Source organism: Triturus cristatus, chromosome 6 (genome assembly GCF_964204655.1).
Source record: "Triturus cristatus chromosome 6, aTriCri1.1, whole genome shotgun sequence".
Lineage (NCBI taxonomy): Eukaryota > Metazoa > Chordata > Amphibia > Caudata > Salamandridae > Triturus > Triturus cristatus.
In genome coordinates this window covers 1,154,582,134-1,154,610,117 of record NC_140589.1, presented here as the reverse complement: position 1 = coordinate 1,154,610,117, position 27,984 = coordinate 1,154,582,134, and the positions used below count along the sequence as shown (strand labels likewise).

General features: G+C 41.9%; 1 protein-coding gene across 5 annotated transcripts in view; it reads left to right on the top strand.

The window, feature by feature from the left end:
- SLC8A1 (solute carrier family 8 member A1) overlaps positions 1-27,984 on the top strand; it is a 1,275,220-nt gene that overhangs the window by 164,066 nt on the left and 1,083,170 nt on the right. For all 5 annotated transcript variants that reach the window (XM_085612083.1, XM_085612080.1, XM_085612082.1 and 2 more), the window contains exon 2: positions 13,519-13,602. The gene's annotated coding sequence lies outside the window, so the exon portion shown is untranslated. The remainder of the gene's footprint in view (positions 1-13,518; positions 13,603-27,984) is intronic.

Here is a 27,984-nt window from a genome sequence, read left to right as displayed (position 1 = left end):
GAAGTTTCTATATTAGCAATATGACACAATTTGGGTCATTGACTGCTCCCCTCTGCTTTTAATCCATGTTTTCGAGGATGTGAATGATGAACATATTATTTATGTTGGCCTGTTTACGTTTAGAGGACTACCTTCATGACAGAAGTGGGTTGTGAGTTAGAGAGAGCTCTGTTAAACTAAGACAGCATAAAATCACAAATAACAAGCAGGTTGTGTCCCCTGGATTAGGAGCAATGTTTAACCTGCTAAGCCCTTGCACTCCCATACCCATCACATGACCTAGAACAATACTTTTCACATTATGGCTATACCGAATAAGAGAAGCACTCACATTTTATTTTCAAGTTCTCCATCATTTCATGTCATAGAAGTTCCTAAATCTTAATACAGTTCATGATTTTATTGACTCATACTAATCAACAAGCTGTCCATCACATAATTTTAAATTCGAGATCAATGTAAAAAATGTTTTGTATGATTTTATTTCTTCTTATTCAACATCAACATTTCAGCCCAGCCAATGCATCTAAGAAATGTTAAAACTGCGCAAGGATTGCCTAACAAATAGGAAATAATAATAATACATTGTACAGCCCATATAGAAAGAGATACATTTCTCTAAGGAAGATTTTGGGTCAGGAAGGGTCGCCTTCCTGACCAAAAACAATCCTGTGTATAACACAGGCAGGCACCCTTGCACCAGGATCCAAGGGTGCCTGCATTGGTGCTAGGCAGCCACTAGTGTGTCAGTGCTGTATGAGAACCGAAGCGTGCCTTTTCTTAGTAAATGTGGTGCTCTTAAGCTGTCTCACTTTCACGCAATGCTGCGTAGCATCTTGCCTTGCCGCACTGTGTTGCATTATGTCTTAGTAAATCATGCCCTAAAAGTTAATTACAATTTTAATGTATAAAAGATGAGGTATCCTTTGATTTATGGCCAACTCACATTTCGGATTTTCATAAACTTTGTAATCTAATTTAATATAACCAATCAGTAATGTGCCATATTTTTAATAAATTAAGAAAACATTCCGCAAAAAAATGTTTGGTACTATCATTTGTTTTAAAGATTTCTAAAGAAAAATAATAAGCAGTAAGAAAACATTAATATCTTAGCATTATTAATTTTGCCACGCTATTTTTTGCTATTTAGAATATAATTATTTAAGCAAAGATTACATCTTTCAAATAAACTTGGAGCAGCTCCAACATTCTTGGAGAAATTAAACAAAATTTAATTTTGAAATAATGTTTTTTATGAGTTCAAAAATTGCAACCATTGTTGCCTCCTACGTCCTTCAGTGGAAACATGAACGCTATCCATACTATCCATTTCTTCTGTAGATGGTTCCACAGTCTTACCTTCCCATAATACTTCAGTCTGCATGCAAGTGTTGTGCAGCATTCGAGAAAGAACTCTAATTTTGTATACCATTTGCAGACAATAAGGCCTCCTCTCTCCTGACTGATCCAGACAACGTAAACCAGATTTTAACGCTCTTTTGTCCATCAGTTTTAGTTTGTGCAGATGGTGTTATCATCCATAGCATAAGGTCATGTCCTTGATCACCTAAAACACATTTTTTAAAACATTAGTTGACTATAATAAAGAAATTGATTATATATATATTTTTTTAAATTGTAATGCAAAGTGAGCATGAAATAAGCAATTTAATATGACTTTGCAAAGTCCTTCCATTGTCTATTGCAAAGAAAGGCAACAAAAACAAAAAATGTACAATCATTTTTTAAGCCACACAAATTAATATTTACCACACCTTACATGACTTATTTTATTCAAAATAAATAAAACAGCAGCTTGCACTAGGTGGCATTACTTTTTTGTGATATGCTTTCCATTTGTGGAGCGTGGGCAAGAAAATACAGTGGTCCATGAAAAAATGTCATAAACAAAGATTAATTAACTATAAATGTGTGATTAGTTAAAAAACCTGAAGCAAACACATATTAAATTAAAGACTTTGAAGATTATTAAAATCATACAATTATGTATCAAACAGTGATAATAAAGACTTAACATACCCTCAGCAAAGGCAGGGAAGTGTCACTTGTTGTCGATAGACAATTCTCACCACAGCACAGGAAACCTTGCAGCATGAAAAAAGGGTTTCAGCAATGAAACATAAACACCACACAGTGCACCAGCAGTAGAAGGAAGCAGATGTGCCACACATCTTATTAGATATGATGAATTTTTGTATTTCACATTTAAATCAGTACAAAACTCAAAATAAACTTCCAGCGTTAGATTGCATAATTTATTAGTAGCTTTATTCAGAAATATTTAAATTGTTAAAATGAAAAAAAATATATTTTGTAAAAAAAAATTGAAACAAAAAAATGTAAGAAGAGAAATTACCAGGAGGGAGATTCCATAAATGTCATTTTGGATAAGCTGATCAATCAAGGAGTGGAACAAAATATATGAATCGTGGGCACTTCCAGGATACTTGGCAAAAATATTTTAAATTGATCTTTATAGGCCACAATTGACTGAACATTTATTGAATAGTTGTGCTTTTTGTTGTGATACATGTGCTGTATCCGCATGTAGGACCAATTGCACATGTGTGCAGTCAATTGCTCAAAGAATTTGTGCTTAGCCATACAATTTATAAACTCTTTGTTAGATGTTAATTTGATCTTCCTGACATTTGGAAAGTGGAGCTACTGAGGTGTGATCCTCAACAGGGCATCCAGTATAGTAGAAAGAAAGGATGAAAAAGCAGATTGATATATACCTGACAAGCTGGCAGAAGTTGTCTGAATTGGTCCCAAAGCCAATATGTGCATCACAACCAACAATTTCACATGAGGAAGGATGGCATTTGTAGCGTATTCCCAGCCGGGGTACCCATAAATGACGATGCCACACACAGAGCTTGGTGTCAGACGTCTTTATTCTTCTGTGTGTAACTGCAAACTCAACATTCTAAAGCAACCTTCACTCCAAAGCAATCCAACCATTGCATCATATCTCTACGGAGTTAATTAGGAGCCAAAAGGGTAGTCATTGTTAGCTCGCAAGACACTACATCTGCCCCTCTATTAAATGAAAACCTACCAATTTTACATACATTTAAATCTCCTCAATGAATCTCTTTGGCACTGTACTTGTTTGACCTGAACGTGTCATGTGAAGTGGAGACACTTCACCATCATGATCTGCAATCTGCTGTGATGGTGAAAAGGCAGCATCAGTCATTGGTGCTACAGAATCAGCCCCTCCTTCATCATGTAGATCTGGTGAACAATGAACCAAACACTGGAATTGAGAAGAGCATCTGGTATGAGACTTCCCAGGGCACTAGGACATAACCACGTGTCCTTTGTTTTACACTACTTGGAAAGGTTCTGCATCAAAGGTAGTATCAGATTTTCTTTTCCACATCTGATGGGCGAGCACTCTGCCCCCTTTTTGGAAGATGATGTCTTTCACATGTCATCTTCGAACAGCATATATGCTCATCTTTTGTTTCTGAACCAAGTCCCTCATAATGAATGAATGACCCATATTTGTATAGCGCACAGCTACTCCCTCGAGAGTGTCCCGGAGCTGGCAATTAACCAGTGCACTTAGATTTTAAATATCCAAGTTTTCAGCTGTTTTTCAAAGTGGGAGAGCACTGTCAAAGATCTCAGAGCTGCCGGTAGTTTATTCCAAATGTGGGCTCCCAAAAAGCCAAAGGATCTGCCTCCTCTGCATGCCACACAAACTTTGGGGATGCAAGCTAGGTTGGCATTGGACAATCTGAGTGTCCTGGTGGGCACATAGCGGCTGACTCGTTTTCTAAGGTAGGTGGCACCTGTTCCATGGAAGGCTTTAAAAAAATATCCTGGGCCTTAAATGTTAATCTCTCCCTAACTGGGAGCCAATGTAAGGACCTCAGATGGGGGGTCATATGTGATCTGGCTTTCAATTTAAGAATTGCCCTTGCTGCTGAATTCCTCATTACCTGAAGACGCTGTAACAGGTAATCCAGCAAACCCGGATAGAGGGCATTAGCATACTCCAGTCCGGATGTGATCAGAACCTGATCCACTGTCTTCCTGGAATCCTGGGGAAGAAGCGATAGAAATTTCTTGAGCATCCATAGTACTCCGAAACAGGTTCCATTTAGGGCTTGAACTTGGGACTGTATCGATAGCTCATTGTCAATGTGGATACCTAGGTTTTTCACTATCGATTGGGCTGTCCTGGTAGAAGAGAGATCTGAAGGCCACCACTGAGCCCACTTGTTCTCCCCAGGTTGGCCGAAGAATATAATCTCGGTTTTATCGGGATTGCACTTAAGCTGATTATGCTTCAACCATTTAAATAAATTGGTGAGGCAAGATCTAATTACTTCCCCATTGAAGTCATCCCCTTTCTTGCATGAAAAAAATCATCTGCGCATCATCAGCATAATTTAAGCCATGTGCCTCTGCTAATGATGCTAGTGGTGACATGTACAGATTGAATAGGGTGGGACTCAAAGCAGATCCCTGCGAGACTCCCACCTTTATGTTTGGCATTGCGGCAGAGAAGGGAGGAGTCCAAATGATCTGTTCCCTGTGTTCCAAAAAAGATGTGATCCATGCCAATGCATTCCCTTCTATGCCCATGTTATTTAATCTATTTAAGAGCATCCCATGGGGGCACCATATCGAATGCCGCCGACAGATCTAACAAGATCAGAATTGTTCTTCCCCCATCATCCAGCTGACCTTTAAGGTATTTAGTCAATTCCAGCAGGGCAGACTCTGTGCTGTAATTAGCCCTAAACCCAGATTGCGTAGAGTGGAGGGGATCATGTTCCTCTATGTATTCTGTCATTACGGTGTTAACATGTTTTTCTACTACCTTAGCGAAAGCAGGAAGAAGGGAGATTGGTCTATAGTAGTTTGGATTGTTGGGGTCTGCGTTGTGTTTCTTCAGGAGAGGCAAGATTTGTGCCTGCTTCCAGGTAGATGGCATGACACCCATAACCAGTGAGGAGTTGATTACCTTATTGACTGGCACGTTTAAGGTGGCTGCTAGTGCTGGTAACCGTTTGGTAACACAGGCATCAGTAGGTGATCCTGACTTAAGCCCTGAGAGATAAGTGAGAGAGTCTTCCAGTTTGAGGACGGGGAATTGTGACAGTGACGGCCTTTGTAAAAATACCTTCGAAGGGGAGAGCGAAAAGACACCATCCCATGTGAGTAGTGGGAGGGTGTGGATTCTTCCATCTCCGAGGAGAATGACTGTTGGTTCACCTTCATTTTATCATGAAGGGAGCAGGCAACCTGCCTTGCCCAATCGGCTGATGGTGCTGCTACTTTGATCTCTGCTTTAGGGTTTGTGAACAATTTAACTATTTTAAAGAATTCCTTGCCACTGTTATTAGTATTAGTAATTCTATCTTCAAAATAACTCTTTTTGGCCCTCCTTGTAGGTATTTCTGTCCTCTACAAGATACTGCCTATGCCATTCTCTCTCTAATCTTTTACAGTTACTTTTGCTAATTCTCAGCGCTTCATTGAACCACTGTGCCGAATGGTCAGTTCGCTTTGAGGTGCGTTTGACCCAAGGGGCAGCTGCCTTAATATTGGTCCTCAGCCACTCTTCTACCAAGTAGGCGTCAGATTCAGGGTTGCTCATCAGAGAAGGGGAGGAGGAGTCTAGCGTACACTTAAGGGATGGAATATCTATTTTATGGAAAGCTCTATAAGTGAGCTCAACCTTCGATTCCCCTGCAGGTTTGGCTTCCCTGTGACTGGAATCCTGGAGTTAACTAGGAAGTGGTCTGACCAAATTAGCTGTGTTGGAGGATCTACCACCACCTGTAAGTCACAAAAAATGTGGTCTAATGTGTGTCCAAATTTGTGGGTAGGACCAAACACAAAAGGTATGAGATTGCAGGCTGCCGTAATTTCTAAAGAGGCCCTCACCTGTGGGTCAGTAGGCTTGTCAAAATGAAAGTTCAGGTCCCCTAGAATGAGTAGGTGCTTATACCTTAGGACAAATGAGGTGATGCATTCGTATAGCGAATTGATAAAATTCTCAACTGCCCCCGAAAGTCTGTAGATAAGCATTCCCGTGATGCACTGGTGTGGTGAGAGCATGCATCGAAAACTTAAACACTCCACGCCCTCTACCGGGTCAAGTAGAATTGGGGAGCATGCTAGTTCCTGTTTGTAAACCACGGCGACCCCCCTCCCTTACCTACCTGCCTATCCATTCTCAAGATTTCAAAGCCCTCTGAAATTGCCAACACAATCGTTGGATCATATGAGTTGCATTCTCATCACTTCTCTCTGATTGGTCCACTGAGGTACCTTGGTTGTTGTTGCTCTCCCGAACATCAATGTCGCCGCACTTTCACCGGTGATCGATTGAGGGGTTGAACAGTAATCTCTCAATGTAGAGTTTAACACATGTTGTAAATTGAGCTTCCCAAGTGTAGCACACTGCGTAGCTTTCTTTAGTGTGCTCATAAATCTCTTAACCAGTCTGTTGGCCTGCGGCCACAGGGGAGTGCTCTTCTGATGCTTTATATTTAGATGCTCTAGGAAGTCTTTGACTTCCCGTCTATTAAAATGAGGGCCATTGTCAGATTTTAGTATGGCTGGAACACCCTTAGTCACAAAGAAACAATCCACTCTCTTAATAGCTCGGTCTTGAGTGGTGGATGAGAGATTCTCAATTAATGGAAATCACAAGTATTCGTCCACAATCACCAACAGGTGATGTCCACTGTCAAGTGGGCCAAAAAATCAATTGTTATTCTCTCCCAGGCATGCTTCTGGAGTTCTGACATGTCTAGGGTGTGTTGAGTAACATTAGTAGCTAGGCAGTTGCATAAATGGCAGGCTTTCAATTTCTTCTTAGCCCACTCGTCCCGACACGGAAAGCGGGCTCGGTCTCGGAAAACTTGTTTTGTGACAACAATGCCCATATGTCCTTTGTGGGCCACTTCAATCATTTTCTGCTGTAGACTCTCTGGAATCAACATTCTCGACCCTCACAACACAACTCCCTTTTGAGGTATGGACAGTTCATCTTTGACATTTCTGTATTTTTGATATTCATCCTCACTGATTAGAGGTTGAGTGTGCTGGTTCCATGACTGATGTGTGATTTATCTTTCAACTTTAGCATGTTACTATCGTGGCTTGGAACAGTGATAATCTGGGCTAATGAAATGGCAGCTGGTGTGTTTGATTTTATGATAATGTTCATATAAGCTTCAGCTGACTTTAATGGAGTGCCATGACCTTGAATGGGCACTCTGGAAAAGTAGTCAGGAGGGTTCTGGTGATTTCTGGGATGATGCACAATATTATAATTGTACTCTTGGAGCCGTAGCCCCCAACGTTCAATGCCTTGGCTTTTGGATTGCCAAATATTGTTAATAAAGATTGATGATCAATTACCAGCATAAAAGGCTTTCCGTACAGGAAGACATGGAAGTATTCACATGCCCATACAACTGCAAAACTTACTTTTACAGGTTATGAGTAAGCTTTTTCTGGTTGGGACAAACTCCTACTTGAATACTCCACAGTTTGCCTTCGAGCATTTTGGGTGACCACTGTGCTGTGCAAGGATAGCACCTAACCCAGCAAACAATTTACAAAGGAGGTTTTGGACAGAATACCGCACCTATTATTTTTGGGTGGTGCAAGGATCAAGAGAAACAAGACCTCTTAGTTTCTCAAACGTGAAATAAAATTCACACAAACAGTTAGCTAGGGGTTGATCAGCACGCACTAGTTCATGAGGTCAAAATCCGTTATTCTTTATTCTTTTAATCTCCACAAGTCTAACATGTGGAAATTAAAAGAATAAAGGATTTGTTTAAAAAAATTCATCGCAAATATCTGAGAACATGTTTTCTAGCAATTTTTACGTTATGAACTAGTGTGTCCTGATCAACCCCTGGCTAATAGCACCTAACCCAGCTAAGCTACCATCGACAACAAACTCTGTATGAAGTTTCAGATTGAAATAAACCAAATCAAGTGAGAAGGCCACTTGAATGAAACATTCTTTTTCATCAACTTTCCCAATGGAGCACCTTCCGTAGCAAGGTCTTGTATACATCTAGAGAAGTGGCTGGCCATGCCAAGAAACGAATGCACCATTGAAACATATTGTGTGGGATCAGCATTTGACACGATTGCAAATTAGCCGGATCAGTTGTCATAACTGCCATCAGAAAAGATATGGCCTAAGAATTTAAACTTTGTCATATAGAGCACACATTTCTCTACATTCTAAGCCAAACCTGCATCAGACAGTAAACAACATATTTGTGTGAGAGCCTCATTGTGCTCCTTTTGAGTAGCTCCAAGAACCAATATGTCATCACTATAACTAAACGCATTCATGACAGGTTGTATGATACATCGAATCAATGACGTCTTGAAAAAGTTTTCCAGCAGATGGCATTCCAAAGTTTAGCCATTTGTATTGAAATAGATCAATGTGTGCAGAAAAGGTTGCAATGTACCTGCAATTTACTTTGAATTCCAACTGATGATAACCCTTATTTAAATCAAGGAGAGAGATAACCTTTGCACTATTTAATTGTGTTATCATATCAGAAATGTGTGGACCTGGATGTTGTTCTTGTTCAATTGACTTGTTTGCCGGACGCACGTTAATGCATATGAGTACTGCCCCTTCACTGTCCTTTTTTGCCACAACCATGATGGGGGATACCGATGGTGATGGACCAGTAGACCGCTCAATGATATCATGCTTAATTAATGATTCAAGTTCTTTTACAACAGCATCTTGTAAATGAAGAGCAATTTGCCCATGTCTTTAAGCAATAGGTTGGATAGCATCATTACTATGCAACTTTACTTTCACAGTCTTAAGCTTTCTCAAACAACAAAGGGAACTGACTTACTATTTCATGGTGAGCATTCATGTTGCAGTTCACAGAAATCAGTCCCATATCAGCAGCTGTGCTGAAGCTGAGTAGACAGATACTAGGCACTGTCCCTCAAGCACATGGATGAGTATTTACACCTTTGTTTTCTTGTTTTTCATCATCGCTACATATGAACCATAACTTTTTAAGGGGTCGAAGCAGCCCATGTAAACAATTTGGCTTTCAATGGCATAAGTTGTGGCAATTCATTATATTTTTCCTTAGGCAGAATGTTTATCAACGCACCACTGTCGATAATGAAAAGTGTTGAATAACCATTTATTTTCAGGTTATTTTTTGGGCAATGTTTGAATGACTTTGGTGCTTTGGCATGAGGACTTTTCTTTGAGTGATTTCGAAATGGCACAACCATCTTCTTCACTTTCACTTGATACTGATATGGAGGAACTGTTGAATGATGATTTAGATGACAATCAACCTTGTTCACTGACGATTTGCCGTACCTGACAACTTCGCAAGGCCCTGTGGGTGCAGGTTGAATGTTCCTTCTTGATGTTCAAGTGGCCATTTTGTCTTCTCACCGTGACACACTTGTTTTTCCCTTTGCTTTACACACTATCACAAAATGGTTCTCCTTCCGACAGCCCTTACATATATCTGTCCAATGTTGGAAACAGAAATCCACATCTAAAACATAACTTCTTTTTATGTGCAGACCACCTTGTGTCCTTCAATCTTTTGTTTTGGCTTGCTTCTCACACTCATGACTAATTTATTCTGGGCCCCTCCGGCCTCCATGTCAACAGCTTGTCGATTTACATGCTCTTTAGCTCTAGCAACCATTAACACTCGTTCCAGACTCAGAGTTTTTCTCAGCATTCTCCTATTGAAGGAGTCGGACAAGCAACCACTAATGACTGAGACATATGGCTTTTTCACCATTAAATTCATTGAACTTACAATATTTGATAAGTGTTTGAAGTCTCTCTATAAATCAATCAATGCTTTTTCCAACTTTCTGTTGTTCTTAACTGAAAATATATCTTTCACAGTCACAATTTGGCATTGGATTGAACTTGAGATTCAAGGTTTCTTTAATCTGCCAGTATGTGACTTCTTTCTCAATTCGAGGCATTTTCTTTATGACTTCCTCTACGCCATCCCAAGCAAGATTTTTGAGGTATTTGATAATCTTTTCGTTATCAGTCTCTTCAAGAGCATCAATGAAATCTTCAAATGTCTCTATCTATGTAGTCGTTTGGTCACCAATATTTTGCTATTTGGTGATATCAAATGATGATGGGGGTTTCAAGGAAGTGGCAGAGTTGTAACCATTTGTGGGAATGGCTGACACTATGGTGCCGATTGCGATCCGGGCCGGAAAGCACTCTGACCGAGCCGGAGCCGGAGTGTTTTCCGACCGAGCCGGAGTCCTGCAGTCCGACCGAGCGAGTACGATGCGGCCGTATGCTGCCGGACTTGGTTCAGTCGGACTCCCATAGAAGTCAATGGGAGCCAGTCGTACGACGCGTACATGGGCTCCCATTGACTGAATGGGTACGTCTCGCACAACGGCACCCACTACAGTGGGTACCCGTCGGTGCCATCCGCACCGTACATGCCTGTGTTGGGGGACCCTTGGGTCTACCCCTGTGTCTGAGTCGTAGGGCTGCGGGTGACAGAGAGTCCAACGGGGACCCCCAAAGGCAACCACCAGGAGATTTTGAGAGCCGGACACTCCGGCTCGCACCGGCTGTCCGACGCGTGCATCGTACTGGCTCGGTAGTAAATCACATCCATTGCACGCCACGGTTAGCTTACGACTGAGACGTGCGGAGCGGTTCGGACCTAGAAACAACTCGGTCGGTGAATTTCACGTAACCCGGATCGTACTTGCTCGCTCGTACAGCTGTACGAGTCGGGCGGAAAACATGAGTACAGCTCGCAGTTTTTCCGGCCGGAACGCGTTCGGGGCCCTTCGGACCCAGATCGGAATCGGCCCCTATGTGTGGAGTTCCCTCTGACACTGCCTGCCATCCGTTAGGACGCGAGTCATCTGTTCCATCTCTGAGGCCCTGTAATGTGCTGGCCTTTGGTTCACCGTAGACTGTGGAATGGTGACCTCTCTCTTGGTCTCCATGGGAGCCCTTCCCTTTCATGAAGACTTTTGGCATTGTTCTGAGCCACCACCCAGCAGCTTTGATGGTGTGCCACTGCAGGTATTGAACAGCTCAGTAAGCCAATCCCTGTGCTTCTTCTTTAGTCTCTTCAGCCGCTGCTGAAATTGTAGAGCTCTTCCTTGTTCAAGGCTTCGGTGAGCACCATGACAAAATGTGATTGTCTGCCTTCAACCACAGCATTCTCTTACTCTTGTATGTTGCTTTATACTTTTCTTGACACCTGGTTGATCTCTAACTTGCAGCACTTGTAACGGTAGTATTATCTTGGGCTTGGTTGTTGCTTTGTGCTTTTTGACACCAGGTTGATCTCTGCTGGCCAATACTTGTAATTGGGGTGTTATCACTCCGTACTATGTATAACTCGATGTTGCGTAATTGGCGTGGTACCTTTATGTATGGCCTGACCAACAGGTTCTCATACAAGGAAGTGTAGATTATTTGTAAATGCTTTTGTTTTCAACTGCTTCACAGTGTCTGGAACTGCGCTTTGACTCTACTAACAGTAGACGTTGATTCTGTTCTTCTACGATGGCAAACGTGGCACGCATAAGCAGTTTGCCCGGACCACAGCAAACTCGCTGAGACGGCACTGTCAATCTTCGGGTTACTTATCTCATCGCCATTTATACCCTCTTCACAACTGGGGTACCAGTAAATGACTATGCCACACGTGGACTTGGTATCACACGTCTTTATTCTTCTGCATGTAACTGCGAACTCAACATTTTCAAGCACCCTTCACTGCAATACACTCTATCCATTATGCATAGCTCAAAGGAGTTCATTAGGAGCCAAAAAGGGTCTGTCATTGTTTACTTGCAAGACACTACAGCAAGGGACCTACATATTCTTGGTTCCCGACATGGAGAAATCTGTCTAATAAATGCAAGATGATGTCCTTGTTCCAATGATATAACTGAATCACCTCCTCCTCTTTCCTATCAATGAGGCTGATCCTTCTGTAAAAAACGCACTCCTTCCTCCTTCACTGTCTGTTGCATTGGCGCATATGATGAATGACTCACAAGAAAAATACCTCCATAGCTGAAAAGTGTTTTCAAATGATTGATATGCGGTACTTTCTTTCTTTTATATTAATGCCATTGTGTGTCTTTCTATGTCTGTGAGGACCATTCGCAGCATTCTGGTGCAATAGCACTATTGAAATACACTGTGTGAGAATGCATGATGAAGCCTCAGCTTTGTAAATGCTACTACGTTAGCCTTGTATTTGAATTTGCTTGGGAACATCCGACTTCAATACATTAAAATCTGCAGACACAAGGCGAGGAAACGCCTTACTTGCACCATGCAGGCTGACAAAACGATGCAAAATAACCGCTGCATCGCTTAGTAAATATGACTTAAGCACTTGCATTGTGTTGCCTCGACTTGCATGACGCATGGACAATGCAAGGGCTTAGTAAATCTGAGCCAGATTCTATTCCCTGGTGGGAAGTATTACCATTTAGTATGCCAGCAACCACCTGTGCTTCTATGTTTTGGAGCATCTGGGTTGTATTTATTCACCTTTCTCTGTGCACATGAGCCTTATGCCTCATTGACTTTTGGGGTGATCTATAAATGTAGATATTCTTTTTGATCCACCTGGGACCCCTAAAAGATCAGGTGCAATAACACCCTGAAATATCTAGCCAGCACTGCCCTTTGGGCAATGGCCTTTGGGTACTGATTGCCTCTTTCCCAGCCTGAAGAGCCAGAAATACCCTCCCTGAATTAGATGCCCTAAAGAGTCCATGAGACCTTTCTTGCTCTTTGTGTAAGGTCATTTTCACTTGAGGACACAAAATGTGCACTATCTCTAACAAACAGCTCCAAAAGCATTGGCTGGCAAAAAGTTCAAGAATGTGAACATGTGGTTAAGTAACCACAATCCAAAATTGGGTGTTTCTGCATTTGCATGAGGGTGCTCTCCATGCAAATGAGGAAACTCTAATATTTGAACCAACTGGTATTGGACATGTAATAGCATAGTCGGTATTGCAAAACTAAAGTGGGTTGAACAAGCAGAAAGTGGCAATGTTTGATATTTTGCCGGTTTATGATTCTGCATTTCCAGCACAATTTCCCCTAACAAAAGTCCACATCTGCATGCACATTTGGTGGTATTCTTGGTCATGCAAATTTGCTGGTTTCTTCCTTTCTGCAAGTGGCAGTCTCAGCCTCCTGCCTTAATAGCATATCTTAAGTCTTAGAAATATTGCAGGTAGAGTGATACATGAGTAAAAAAATCCCAAACACAAATCATATTTTTGGAGGTCCATTGCTCTGTGGTAGGTTTCGATTACTTGGCATTCTGGTGAAGTAAACACATCTTAAATTCACTATCTGAGGAAAAGCAGCAGATATACAATTAACTGTTACTCGTTATAGCCTGTATTTCTAGCCTAAAGTATGAATATAACATTCCCATGTGTTACTTTTCTCAGCAGGAGGATTAGCAGCTGCATTACTGATGTACATTTCCTGAGGTAACCCAGATCTGAAGCCTCTTCCTGCTCATCCTGCCTGAGGTTGGTTCTTCAAATATTTTTTTTACCAAAGTCCGTTTGTACCATCTACTGTTTGGTCACAGCACTACCCACTTTGACTATAATTAAATTTTATTTAAAACTCTAGGCACATGTTGTTAAGAGTGTTTCAAGGACTTGCATTGTTGTAAAGGAGATGTAATGTGACAAGGATGGCCACTTAAACCCAATTAATACCTTGTGTAAATATATTAAATAATCTCCCAGATTACCTCAGTACACTTGGATGGAGGAAGACAACCAAATAGTTTCTTATTTTGCTCTACTCCGAAACATGTTTTACCTCTGTTCTTTTCGGCCACGAGATCCTCGGTATGACCCCGGCATGTCTTTATCTATTTATTTTATTATGATACGATGTGATATGATATGGATGTGATTGTTATCGCGACTTTTGCCAAGCATGGGAATTCTGGAGCTATTCACAAGTCTGAGGGCTAGGGAACTGAATAGGGATTTATATGGAGTATATTATTTTTCGTGGCATGCTGTTTTTAGTGTGAACAGGGCCCATATTTGGTTGGAAACTTTATATGCCAATGGGTGGGCCTTCACAAAATATTGTCAGAATAGTTTAGATATGTTGTAAAAATGGGAGAAAATCAATGCTCAAGTTTGAGGAATTGATAAAAAATATGTAAATAAATTTGGAGATGGGATGTAGTTGAGGTGCAGAACATAGAAGTTACTTGGTCAGATATAATAATAGAAAATTGGTGTTGCTGTTTTTATGGAGATTTCAGGGAGGTAGTAAGTCCATACGAAGTTTGATTTTTGTCTTGGTTTGCCCCTGAGCCATTAAAGGATAGTTGTTAATAATAAGACTTAGTCTGCCTTTAGGGATTTGAGCTTTGCAACAAAAGGTGAGGGTTCATTGTGTCTAAAGCAGGTTTGTCTGGGGCCCCCAATGCTCTGAGGGTGGCGTTCCTTTTCCATTGAGGGGGGGCGTGGTCCATAGAAGCTCTTTTGAGCCAATCAAAAGCATCTAGGTCGATCCTTGAGTCACACTTGGGCTTGCCCATTGACAGCCCTGTATCAGGTTTGCAGACCAGTGCCTTTGCACAATCTGTAGCAATGTCTGCTCTAAGGGTGCCATGTCAACAGAGACCGCTCCGTGTACAGAGGCATCTATTGGCTCGCAAGGTTCATCATCTAGGGGAAAATGGACAATGTACTGCTCATCCATATATGAGTCCTCTGACTCTTTTATTGTCAAAATATGTGGTTGGGGGGTACCTAGGTAAGTATTTGCTACCCAGGGGGCCAATCCGATGGGTCTATAGTCCAGGGATAACACTTTCCAAATAGATTTAAAGCTGCTTATAATTGGCAATGTAAGGCCTGTATCTGTGTCCCAAAATGTTCCCCCAAAGAGGCGCTATGCTTCTGAGTAGATTATGCAGTACATACCGCTTATTTGGATGTTCGGAATCCTAGTGGCACTCTGCAGCTGGTCATGTTGCTCCGTGGTGTCAGGAGGGGACATCCCCGACCTGGTTGTGGTAGAGAGAAGATCCTGGTTCTCAAGGGACACAGAGAAGAATGATTAGGACACACTCCAGTGGCTGGTTGACCATGCTTCAAGGAAACACGTCACACTTAGGGCCTGATTACGATGCTGTTCGGACTGGCACCATGGCAGAAGCAGGACCACCGACTGTTTTCCCAATGGTTCATCGGAAAGAAAGCTTGTTAAAATGGCTGCAGGTTTAATAAAAGTGTGAAAAATACAGCATTATCCTCGCCTCCGATCCTGACATACATTCAAAATTCAAACTATTGATTTTTTCAATTTATTTTAATTTTATTTACGATAATGTTTTCTCTAGAGCTGATCAACCCCGAAACGTATGGGAGAGAGGGCAGGAGAACTGTCTAGAGGCCTCATCAACGCAAAGGACATTTTACAGAGGTAGACATTCCCTGAATCAAACCCAGCAGCACACATATAGGCAGGCGCAGCCCGTGCAGGTAAGATCAATGAGGCGGGGGGCAGGGTGGGGGGGATTCGACATACGACAACAAGACCATGGTTTTCTTTTTTCAAAATGTAAGATTCCCTCATCGTCGTATGTCAAATCCGTCCCCTCTCCCCCCGCCACACTGCTCTTACCTGCCCGGGCTGTAATTCCTTGTCTTAAGGAGAGTGACGTGTCATCACTTCCATGGGATCAGTGGTCGAAGTGGGCGGGATCGGCAGGGCGTGGCGTGCCCCTACTTCTTTACTTTATTAGGTTCCGTTCCCCTACTTTTTTATTTTAAACATGCGTCCCAGGACGCCAGAAATCGTCAAGGCTTATAGATAAGGCTCGGCATTCGGGGACAGGCTGAGAGGGGAGAGAAGGAAAAGGACTCTGCCTTTTCCTTATTGCCCAGAGAAGACTAGGACAGTGTCCACTTCTGCTCTGCTGCTCCCCCTTTCTCCCTCTTATTCCCTCTCTTTCCTCCTTTTGTTTATTTGTTCCCCTGTGAAATGGATCCAAAAAAGAAAAACATTTTTGCTGGAAACGTCGTCTTTTTCTGACATTTTTCAATTTCAAAGTGCAGCCTCAGGATGGAGAGAAATAAAACATTCAAAATAGGAAAAATAAATAAACAACTAAAGCAAGACAGAGTGGTCGCAAAGTGGCCAGATTGGGTTTTATTCACACCCAAACACATTAGCGCCACTTTACACTGTTTACCAGTAAGGCGCTACTTTTATGTACTCATCTCTCTTTGAACAACATTGTTTTCCCTGGGTGGGAAAGTGCACCATTCCTAGAGGTACTGAAATACCTGCGTGATGGGTGAATTGGATAACAAAATGGAGGCTCTGTGTTCATGATTGATGTCTTTTTACCATACTGCTTACATTATTGTAAGGATATAAGCAATGGACATAGAAACGGGTCCCTTCTGGTCCCTGTAGTCATGGCCTTAACGTTTTAGGCAAAAGCACTCACTGATTTCTGAATAATGAGTGTAAAAGCGTTACGGTAACCATGTTGTTCCTGCTTACATTTCACCTGCTTTACTTAATTTAGCTCCCTATGAGTGTTTGCTTTTTCCAGGATGTTATTTTTTTTAGGCAGCATATTTCTCTTGTCTAGTGCGCATTTCGAATTTAGTCGTATTCAGGTGTTAATAGAGGGGCACGATTAGGTTGTAGTTGAGGGCAGTGCAAGTTTCGCTCAGTGTGGTGTTCAGTGAGGGTAAGGATGTGGCACCATGGTAAGAACTGCCAAATTTGCAACTGGGGAGCCAGGTTGAGCCTTCTTGACCAGTCTCCCAGACCACTTTCCTGAGGGAGCATATTCCAATGCTAGACCTTAAAAGGCCCCTCAAGACCTTAGAAGCCCTGTGTCTTAGCACCAGCAGGTGGACCCAAGCGGTGGCAAAAGTGGGTTAACATTGAAGGCCTGTCCACCACAATTCAAACTGAAGTTCACCTTCAGTCTTGGAGGCAGGCCTTGAAGCAGCACACCATAGAGTGACAGTGACTCTGTCACTCAGGTCACAGGACCCTTGAGCAGGGTGGCCATAGGGCAGTGCGACCGCACCAGACGCTGACTTCGGGTGGGGGCGTCGTGTTTGCAAGTCTAATATGGTTTTAAAAGCATTTGCTGCCTTCTTCCTGGCCCCCAGCAATTTTTGGCAACAATAAAAATGTCATGATAACTCCTGTGATTAATGTTCTCAGTAGAGAGATGGTGTTTTGTCTAGGGGAACTTTTGACTCATGGAAAGAAAGCGGAGAGGGTTAAAATGCCTGCTGCTAAGAACATGTACCACGCTGATCACAAAGTGCACATAATGTAAATAGGTCAGTGGGTTACTGCTTTTGTCAGGGATAGTCTATAAGTCAAAATCCTAACATGGAACAGTGAGCTATTAACTGCCATCGAAGAGCTGAATGCAAAATGCAAGGTATAAATTAGAGTGTTAGGGTTTTTTCCCTAGTCTTTGATTATCCTATTGTTACAAAAAAGGGTTCATTTGAATAGAAATCAATATGTGTGATGCAAAGTGCCCAGACACCCTACACTGGTATTAGTGGCACTGTACATTTTCGGATATTTTATTATTAGGAAATTTTTACACATGCTAACAATCTCTGCAAAGATTTTTCCTTATTAGTACCAGTGTAGCATACAAATGCAGCAGTGACAAAGGTGACCAATAATCCTTTGCAAAGGGCCCTCCACCTAACAGTAGCACAAGTCACATTTTTTAGCAACTTTTGATCCGTTTGGGCTACAAACAATTTATTAGTTAAAATTGTCAGATTATGCAGCAGATGATGTATTATGTGGCAAATATGGCAGAGCCATAATTATGTGGAAAACATTTGCAAACTAGGATATTTTGCCATTCATGTTTGAACTGCTCTTATTCAAAAAGGGAGGAGAAGTGCTGATGACGGAACCTCCATGGTCGGAGACAAATTGCTTGTGATTCCACTTTTAAGCATATTTGGGATTTTTGTGATTGGAAACATATTCCACTTTGTGAATGTATTTTAATGTCAATAACTCTATTAAACTTTAAATAAACATGTGTATCCATTGGTTGAATTAAATAGCGTAATAAGCTGTAACCGATTAGTGAAATGGGCAACAAATACTAAAAATTGGGATATTTTGCTCTTTCTGATACCTCTGACTCCGCCCACTGACCCAATCCTCGGGTTATTCCCACCCTCTGATTCCCCACCCACATTTCCCTTAGTTTTTTTCCCCCACTTCGACCACTGCATGGGATTGATAGTGCCTTTCTATGTTGTCAATGGAGGCATTTCTGGAATGCCCTTTACCCAGTGGAAATGCTTAATAAATGTTAAATGCTTTCAATCTTTGTATGGGAGGGTAAAGATATGCCAGTGTTTTCATCTGTGAGTTCTTGCTGCAGCTAACGCCCCCTGTTGGACATTGAAGCTGCTAATGGCTTCCCCCACAGTGGATGGTGGCTGACAGAAGTAGGCAAATATTACCATCTTCTTCCTGCCATATCCCAGCTCCTAACTTTCACCAAAGCCAGGGCCGTGACTAGTGACCATTTCAGAGCTCCCTCACAATGACTCCCCTGCTATCAACTCAACCCCCTAAGGGCATTTTATAGTTCCAGCCCGACACCTCCAGTGTGCACCTCACAGCTATATATAACAACAATATATATTTTTTAAAGTAATTTGGCTCAAACAAAGACACGTCCACGGCACACTACAGGAGTTTGTGAACAAATGTTCAAGGCATAACATCTTACTATGCTATTAAGTTTCTATGGAGACTAAGAAGGGAAATGTTCTTCTGGCTCCAAAAATGAGACATAAAGCGTCACCAATTTCTGTTCACACACTTCTTTTAAACCGAGCACCCCTGTTAGCAGCATCAAGTTCACCACATCCGCCCAGCCCATGTGTCAGAACTTCACACATCTCACCCTACTCTCTTCAAATAGGTCACACTACACCCACACACCTCCAATCAAACATAAGGCTCTGCCAATAATCATTTCATTTCATTTCAACTTTATTTCGACTAAATTAGTCATAAAAGGACATAGAAAAAATAGAATACATTAAAATATTTGTCAAGAAACAAATGTAGAAACAACCATTCCAGGGCTCCAACTGTAGAGATACTACTGGTCGGAGGAATATTAGGTTATACAGTCAACATTCATCATATTAATACAGAGTCAGGTTTATCAAATTCAAGTTAAAGACAACTGTAATCTTCTTATCCTCCACATTGATGCTAAAAATGAGGAGACTGCATATACTATTTGTCTAGATAGGTCCGATTTAAGTACCCTGTAAGCTTCCATACAATGTATGAACCCTAGATTCCTACAGATAGGTAGGATCCAGTATTTCCTGGTCCTTTTATAGGCAGGACAAAAGAATAGGATATGCAACTCGGACTCTAGATCTGCATCACAGCTAAGACAATTATGCAAGGTGGGATAAGACCATTTAGCTGTAAATGCTCTTAGGGGGAGTGTACCATATCTCCACTGTAAGAACAATTTCCTGGTAAAATCAGGTCTAATCTCACTCAAGGCCTCTTCAAAATAATAATCATCTTTAACTTTTAAAAACGATTGGGTTAGGATAGAAGATTGGAATTTAGTGATAGTCTCTGCCAATTTAGACTCGTAATAAATGTGGGTAAGTTTTTCCCGGGAGATAGTAAAACAAGCCGTCGCTGGGATTGTCCAGAGATCCAAAAGTCCTAGTGCACCCAGTTGTTTCTTTACATACAATAACCAAGGAAGTTTGTATGCACTTGGGAGGCTCAATATTTCCTCTAGTTCATTCCTATAAACCTCCAGCTCAGGTGTTGTCCATATCCTCCTCCAGAAAATCAAGGGCTTCAGGCCAAGGACATCAACTATTGGTCTTACACCCAAGTCAAACCTTAAGGGGAGTAGGGGGGTACTTTGTGGTAAAGCTGTCAAATGTCTTATTAACCTGGATTCAGCAAGCGGAATCTCATTACAGCATTTAGTACCCCAAAGTTCTGCACCATAGAGAATCTGGCCACGGGCCTGAAGTTTATAGATTTCAAGAGGTGGCGCTAGAGGTTTTTCAGATGAGGTATTATAGAACTTCAGGATCGCACCAATCGACTGGGCTAGTTTTAAGTTTACCTTAATTTGGTGCGAGGTCCAAGATAATCCTTCGTTTAAAGTAAGACCTAAATAATCGAAGGTATGGACTCTCTCCAGAATGATGCCTCCTATGGTGGGGTTTGGGCGCGTTCTAGTTGGCGGATTGAAGATCATGAATTTAGTTTTCAACGTATTAATTTCCAATCCATATTCCAAACAAAATAACTCGAACCCGTCCAATACCCTCTGCAGACCCAAAGAAGATTTGGAGAGCAGCAGGGTATCATCAGCGAACATTATCGCTGGTATCCTGCTGCCATCCAACTTGGGAGCATCGCTGTTGATAACCCTATTCAAATACGTAAATGCTCCATTCACATAAAGGCAAAAGAGGGTAGGTGCGAGGACACAGCCTTGCCTAACTCCCTTTTCTACGGCAAATCTTGGGGTGAGTGTCCCTAACTTCCCGTGCCTTAATTGCGCAAAATTCCCCTTATGTAGACGGGTTATGATGTTCAACAGGGGGACAGGAACTCCGAGGTTTACTAAGACAGTCCATAGCTTTGGCCTAGGGACCAAATCAAAGGCCGCCCTAAGATCAACGAACACGGTGTAAAGAGAACCAGCCTCAACATGGACAGTCTTCCAATGTAGAAGCATAAGCCGAAAAATTTGATCTAGGGTATATACCTTTTTCCTAAAGCCAGCCTGATAAGGACTGAGGATGGAGCAGTCCTCCATCCAATCTTGTAATCTATTTAGGATCAGGCGGGCAAAAATCTTTTGAGGGACGTCTAAAAGGCTGATTGGCCTATAGTTACCGGGAAGTAAAGGAGAGCCTTTTTTAAGGATTGGAACTATCTCTGCTCCAAGCCAAGTAGTAGGAGTTGCCATACCCTTTAAGACTGCCAATAATCACTCCGGACAGTTAAAGTGCAACAATGCCACGAGAGTCGCAGTGGCACATTGTATAAGTGCCTTCATGCATAACAAATTGCCACATGTCTATGTATGCATGAAACTGACTTCTACAATACAAGCATTCAACAACGTTATTACATTTTAAGCAGCACACTGCTAGACAAAGCCAGTCCACGAAAAAGCAGATCCAATAAGAAATACTTGCAGACAATCCTTGTTTTTCACAATTAACACGTGTTCTGGTTATTACATAACAATTCAAGTTGTTAAAATGACCTGCTGCTGTAACAATGCTCACCCCTGCCACGTCATCGCTCATTAGGAGCAAACCTTGGCCACTGGAAGGCCAACTGACTAAAATGAAAAAGCACTTCCGAGCACTGGAGAGCGATAAATATTAAAATGTTTTATTTCACAGAATGGGGAATTGTGAAGTAGTGTTGTGGCTACAGTTTCAAAGCCCAGACATAGGAGATCCCTGGCAGAACGCTGCTATTTTCCTAGACATCTGTGTCACTAAGAGCAACAGCTCACTCGTAAACATGCAATAACAGCCTAACACATTTTTGTTCATGGGAACTACATTCCTTTAGTGAGACAGCAATTGAGGCTTGATCAGAAATCTCATTGTGAGGTAATTTAAAAGCAAGCTTGCGAGCACTGTTTGCAGAGCTTAATTTATAAACAAGAGAGAAGCCAGAAAATCAAAATGCTCCCTCACACTTTGATCCAAAGCTCTTATGGCAACAATCAAGTGAAGCAAGTCATCGTGACCCTCCCCAGAGGTGTTCTTTTGTCTCTCCCACCCAAGCATCTACCCGCTCATACTTTCATCCTTCCATCCATCCTCTGATATCCACCCTTTCACCTTTGCATTTTGTCATTCAATCATTCTTTCATCCATCAGTCAGTCTTTCACCATTCCTTCTATCTGCCCATCCATATAAAACCTACCCATCTATCTCCAAAACTATTCATCAAACCAATCCATCCATCCACCCTTTCACTCATCCATTTATCTTTTCACTCCATCCATCCATCCATCTGCTAGTTCATTCAACTGTCCATCCTTTGACTCATCCATCAACCCTTCTGCCTACTCATCCATCCATCCATCCATCCAGTTACACTTTCACTCCTCCATCTATCCACTCACTCATCCATCCATGCTTTCACTCATCCATACATCCATTCACTCACCGATCATTACATCCATCCTTTCACTCATTCCCCTTTTACTCAGTCATCTACCACCCTTTCACTTCATTCACCCTCCCCTTTACTCATCTATCCATCCTTTTACTTGTCATCCATCCACCATTTCACTGATCTATCCATCAACTCTTTACTCCATCCAGCCACCCTCCCTTTCACTCATCCATCTATTTTTTCACTCATCTAGTCTTCTACCCCTCTACCCTTACACTCACCCATTCATCTATCCCTTCACTCACTCTGCCACCCACCCTCCTTTTCTCGTTAATTATGATCCTTTGTCTGCTGAGTTAAAGACAGAAGATGCCCATGAAGAACTCCACTCCACCACTGTTGTAGCAATGCTCCTGCCATCCATCCATATATTTATCCTTCCACTCATCCATTCTTCTTTTCACTCACTCAATCACCCTTCAACACGTTTACTCATCAAACCATCCATTCACCCTCCTTCTCACTCATCATTCCTTTCTTTCACTCATTCATGCACCCTTTTATCCAACAGTAATGCAATTGTCCCCAGAGCTAATGGATTGTGGAACTTAGAAAAAAGAACAGAGAAAGTAGGCATTGTGGCAACTACCATAGTAGTCTACCAATGAAAAGCCAAAGCGATAACAAAGTTCCTTAAAAAATAGAAATGCTACTGAAAACTCTTGTGAAGATAAAAACACTTGACTCTGATTATCTGCCTGTGTGTTGTCCAGACTCCAGATATGGACTGCTTTGTGTGACAGTAAGTATGTTTCTGTCAAAATCCAAGCCCTCCAAAATCTGCCATCCCTTTCAGAAAACCGGACTAGGCAGGGTCACTACTTTAGAAAGGCTACAGGCAAAATGGGTTTGGAAGTAGGGGTCAACCACTAACCTCTGGTAAACAGGGGAAAAGGAATGTCAATCTAAATAAGTGTACTATGTGGGCGTCATGAGATATTGTTATATGGTCCAAACCGAGGCATATTTACAGTCTATCTGACACTGAAGAGAAGTAAAGGGAATCCTACAAAATAAATGGCCCTCTAAGCACCTTTTGTGGTGAAAATATACATGCTCATTGATAAGTTGTCACTTGAATCGGTGTGTATGTGTGTATACTTGTGCGTGTGCTTGTGAGCTATCAAATCAATCTGGTAGACTTTCAATTTTTACAATATTGTTTAAAAAAACTGCTTGTTTTAAATTTATTTTATGTATTCTTTTTCTAATTTTTTTCTTTTCTTTGATTGTCCCATTCTTTCTCATTGAGCGTACCTTCCTGTCACACTGTGCTCTCCCGTTTCAATATGTGCTCGCACTTTTTTTGCCCCTTCTTCCATCCTTCTTGTGTCTTTACACTACTTCCATAGGGCTACCTCACAACTGTTGCTGCCTTCTTCTTTTTGCCTGCTGTTCCATGTCTTCTTCCATTCCTCTTCTTTTTTGTGCATACCATGTATTAGTTTCAGAACATACCAAATACATGCAACGCTGTGGAACAGCAGCAGGTGGCCATGTCCATCTTGGGTCCTTCTTTTCTCGTCTCAATTGTTGCCCCAGCCTCTCTTTGCTTTTATCTTCCCTTGACACAGTGAAATCCTTTTTCAGAGAGTTTTCCTGCAAATCAGTTTTTGCCCAAATTATTTTTCAGTCACTTTGATTAAAAAATGCACTTGTTAGAAAGATAATGAGAAAACAATTAAACCATTGAGATAATCACGAGTATAGCAGCTCATTTGTATGATCGACACTATAGAGTAACAACAACAAGTTCATTTGCAAATCAAAAAATAGGTAGAAATATTGGTGGGGTGGCGAATTTCTCCCATTCACACAGCTGGACACAGTGCTGGCCTTTGCTCAGATTGCTCTTTGGGTGAAACCAAATTTCCACCTATCATACTGTGTGTCGAAAATATGGAAGTAGTAGGAGAAAGGTGAGATTAAGGAATGCCATGAAAAGAAAAAGAGACACAATGCGGACACGCGTACAATCAGTCTTCTGAAACAGTATTTACAGTGGCGGTTTCTTTATGAGGGCTGGGAAGCATCACCCTTCCGCCTGCTCAGAGCCAAGCAAAGTGTTAAAAATAAAATGACAATAAAATAATTTCATTGCCATTGTATTTTTAACCAAAGTGCACCGCAGCCGCCAGCCTACCCCAAGCCAGGAGGGTGTGTCTTCTGTTGCCGATTGCCACCAGGAGTAGTGGTGGTGGAGTGGTGGCCACACACTTGAAAGTGCGCATGTCACTTTGAATGTCTGTCTTGCTTTGGCGAAAGTGACATGCGCACTTTGAAGCTCTCCATCCAGCTGTCTTGGACAGCTAGATGGAGACCAAGCACAGGTTACAGCGCCTAAAGGAGCGTTAGGCCAACCCGCTCCATCCAATCCTGGCACTGATTTCATGGAGCATGAGAGCAACTTCTGGATTGGTTATGGAGGATTTTTCCACAGTCTTCGAAGGACAGTGAGGATGACGCAGAGCCCGTGGTAACTACAATTTAGTTTTATTTAATTAATACAATGTGTAAAATGTGTTTTTTGTAGATGTGGGTCACTTCGCTCGCCCCCACCACTTTAAAAGGTCACCAGCCGCTCCTGGTTTTTAAACATACTTTTCTTTGGGCACATGTTGGAGGGAGACAGTAGCTGGCAGACAATGCATCCCGTGGATATCTGTACCCAGCTCATAAATACTAAAGGCGGGCCCTGGCTGGAAATTCTTCCTCAGATGTTCGATGTATGCCAAGAAGTGTGAATGAGGAGGAGCGGCAGCCTAATATGATAGTCAAGCAGTTAATAGTTTGAAATTGTTGGCTGGATAAATGTGAGTGAACTGTACGGGACCTGGGGACAGTGTGCAGGGCATTTCACAGCACCAGGAAGGGCTCTATCTTTACAAGTGCCCTGGAAAGTACCTCTGCCCTCCACAAAGCTATTGATGCTCGCAAAACAAGTAACTCTGAGAGAAGATGGCATCCGATTGCAGGCAGAACCCGAGAGTCTCCTTAGAACTGAGGAATTACCAGGGTAAAGGTGATCCCACATCACTCTTTCTTTTTTTTCCCCAATTTTGTTGTTGTGTTTTTTTGCTTAGAGTCGGTGACAGCTCCAGTAGAAAATCTCTGGGTCTGCAGTAAATCTATGGGCATTTATGGCTTGCATTGAGAGTTAAAAAGTGGATAAAGAAGTGTATTTCACCAGTATTACCCACAACTGGAAAGATGTTAAAGATGATTTAATTGAAGAAGAATTGAGGACACGTTGGTTCACCGAAGGAAGATCCTAATTGGGCCATTGGAGTGATCAATGTCCCCTGATCAAAGTGACATTTTTCCACACCTACTCCCTGTAAATGTTTCCGTATATGCTGATTTTTGGAAAGTTTTGGCACAGTCCGGCCCTGGCACCTGTGCTGACTGCCAAGATATGCCCTGGTATAAATTTGGTCATGGATTTAAAATATGGCTATATATGTAGCTAAGATTTTGACATGTTGCCAGGAGTTTCTAAGACTTCTCTTCCACTGTGCAATGTGCAGGAGTGCTGTGAACCATAATCACAGGGCATTGAGATTAAATTCATCTCCCCATCACAATATTCAGTTTCTTCCAGTCCAGCTAACAGTCAAGCAGTTTCCAGTTACTAACATTGCACAGACTACACAATGGCCAGGTAGAAACGTGATCTGCACACCGCCATGGGAAAATCATGCATCGCAGAGATCACAGGCGGTACTTCTCGCTTACCTTTCTATGACGTACATAGTCAAAGGTTGATTTATAAATACACGAGAATTCCAAGCATCGATCACTTTACTTCATGCAGTGAAGAGAAATGACACCGTATCAATTCATTACCCCATTAACTGCTTATAAGTCTCGGTGGTGGTCGACAATAAAAGTGTAGCTTTTCCATTCCATTTCTAAAACTGTCGCTTTGCCATTCCATTTCTTAAAGTGCAGCCTTTCCATATTATGTCTTAAAGTGCACCCTTTCCATTCCATTTCTTAAAGTGTAGCCTTTCCATATTACTGCCTAAAGTGTAACTTTTCCATTCCTTTTCTGTAAGTGTGGCCCTTACATATCGTTTACTAAACTGTAACCTTTCCATTCCATTTCTTAAAGTGCAGCCTTTCCATATTATTTCTTGAAGTGCACCCTTTCAATTCAATTTCTTAAAGTGTAGCCTTTTCATACTATTTCTTTGTCTTTCAAGGGCAAAACCGATACAAGATTTCAGGAGAGGCCAGGGCATAGTTTACCCAGGCACTAGCCCTCACTTAATGTGAGGACTACAGTACTCCATTCCAAAATTAAATATGCTATCTGTAGTGTAAGACATTGGGGTATTAGCTGAGAGTTGGGAGAGCCACACTCATGTAATAAACATCATTTTTGTCAGGGTGAACCACAAAAGTCAGTAAATAAGCTTGTGCTTAACCCCCTCGTAGGTTTGCGTAAAAGCAGTCAGGCTTAATTTAAAGGTAATGAGTAAAGTATTTATGCAGCACTCAAACTGTTCTAAAGTGAAAATTCGACACAAGAACAATCCCAACCCAATTTAGAAAAATTTAGTAAATTTAAATAAATAAAATGACATTAAAACTAAGAATGGGCGGAATGTTCTGTTCCACTTGTGGCAACTCTGCTTACTCTTTAACGCAGATTTCTGGCCGAATACCACCAATCGCCGCATGATGGAATTTTTCTCCAGAATAAGTGAGCTGTGAATGAGTTTTGGCGTCCCCTAGCTTGATTTTCTAACATGGCTGTTGCCGGCATTCGCAAACAGTCATAGTCAGTAAGCTGTCAATTATGTAGATTTTCTGCCACTAGAGTAGATTTTCTACTTGAGCAGTGGCAAAATCGCATCCAATGGCAGCGCGCTCTTGCACAACAAATGGTTAAGTTAGCATTGATTTTTAGCACTGCTCATGCTACACACACTGATTTTCAGTGCAAGCTGCATATTTTCCACCAGTTTGTGGAATTCTGCAGAATCTCACAGAGTTTTTCTGTAGCTCCGCAGAATTCCACAGAGTGAAACTACGGGAGTTCTGTCCACCCGTAATTAAAACAGGAAACATAATGCGTCAACCGCTGAAAACTGGCTGCACATGACTAGGTCACAGTTAGAAGTTAAGGCCGCCCACGATGGAGTAGGAGTTGGATACAGACATAAGGTTTAAACTGGTGGAAAGGTCCATGCAAGGAACATCAGCCATAGCTTTCAACTGGCACTGGCTGTGAGGAGATCATTGTCGGAACAAATAGCAGGTTTCCATCGAAGCTTTGCATTGGCTGGAGAAGCGGGCTGTCATAGCTGACATGAAGAGCAGGTCACTTTGCAGCTTTGCATTGGCGGGGTAAGCAGACTGTTGATGCTGACGTAAAGTGTCCACTCATGGCTACGAGTACAACGGGGATGGTTCTTTTGTGACATGAAAAGGCCAGAACTTCTGGATTTTCACCTGGTGTCCAGCTCTTGCAGTTAGCATGTTAGAGTATACTCTGACACCAGTAAAGAGTCTAGGACCTGGGGAGGCAACTCTTGCGGGTCAGGACTCACTCCAGCAGAGGCCACTATCCTAAATCCAAGAAACCTATGTCTAAATCATAAAAGAACAACATTGGTAAATTTTTGCCAGCTGC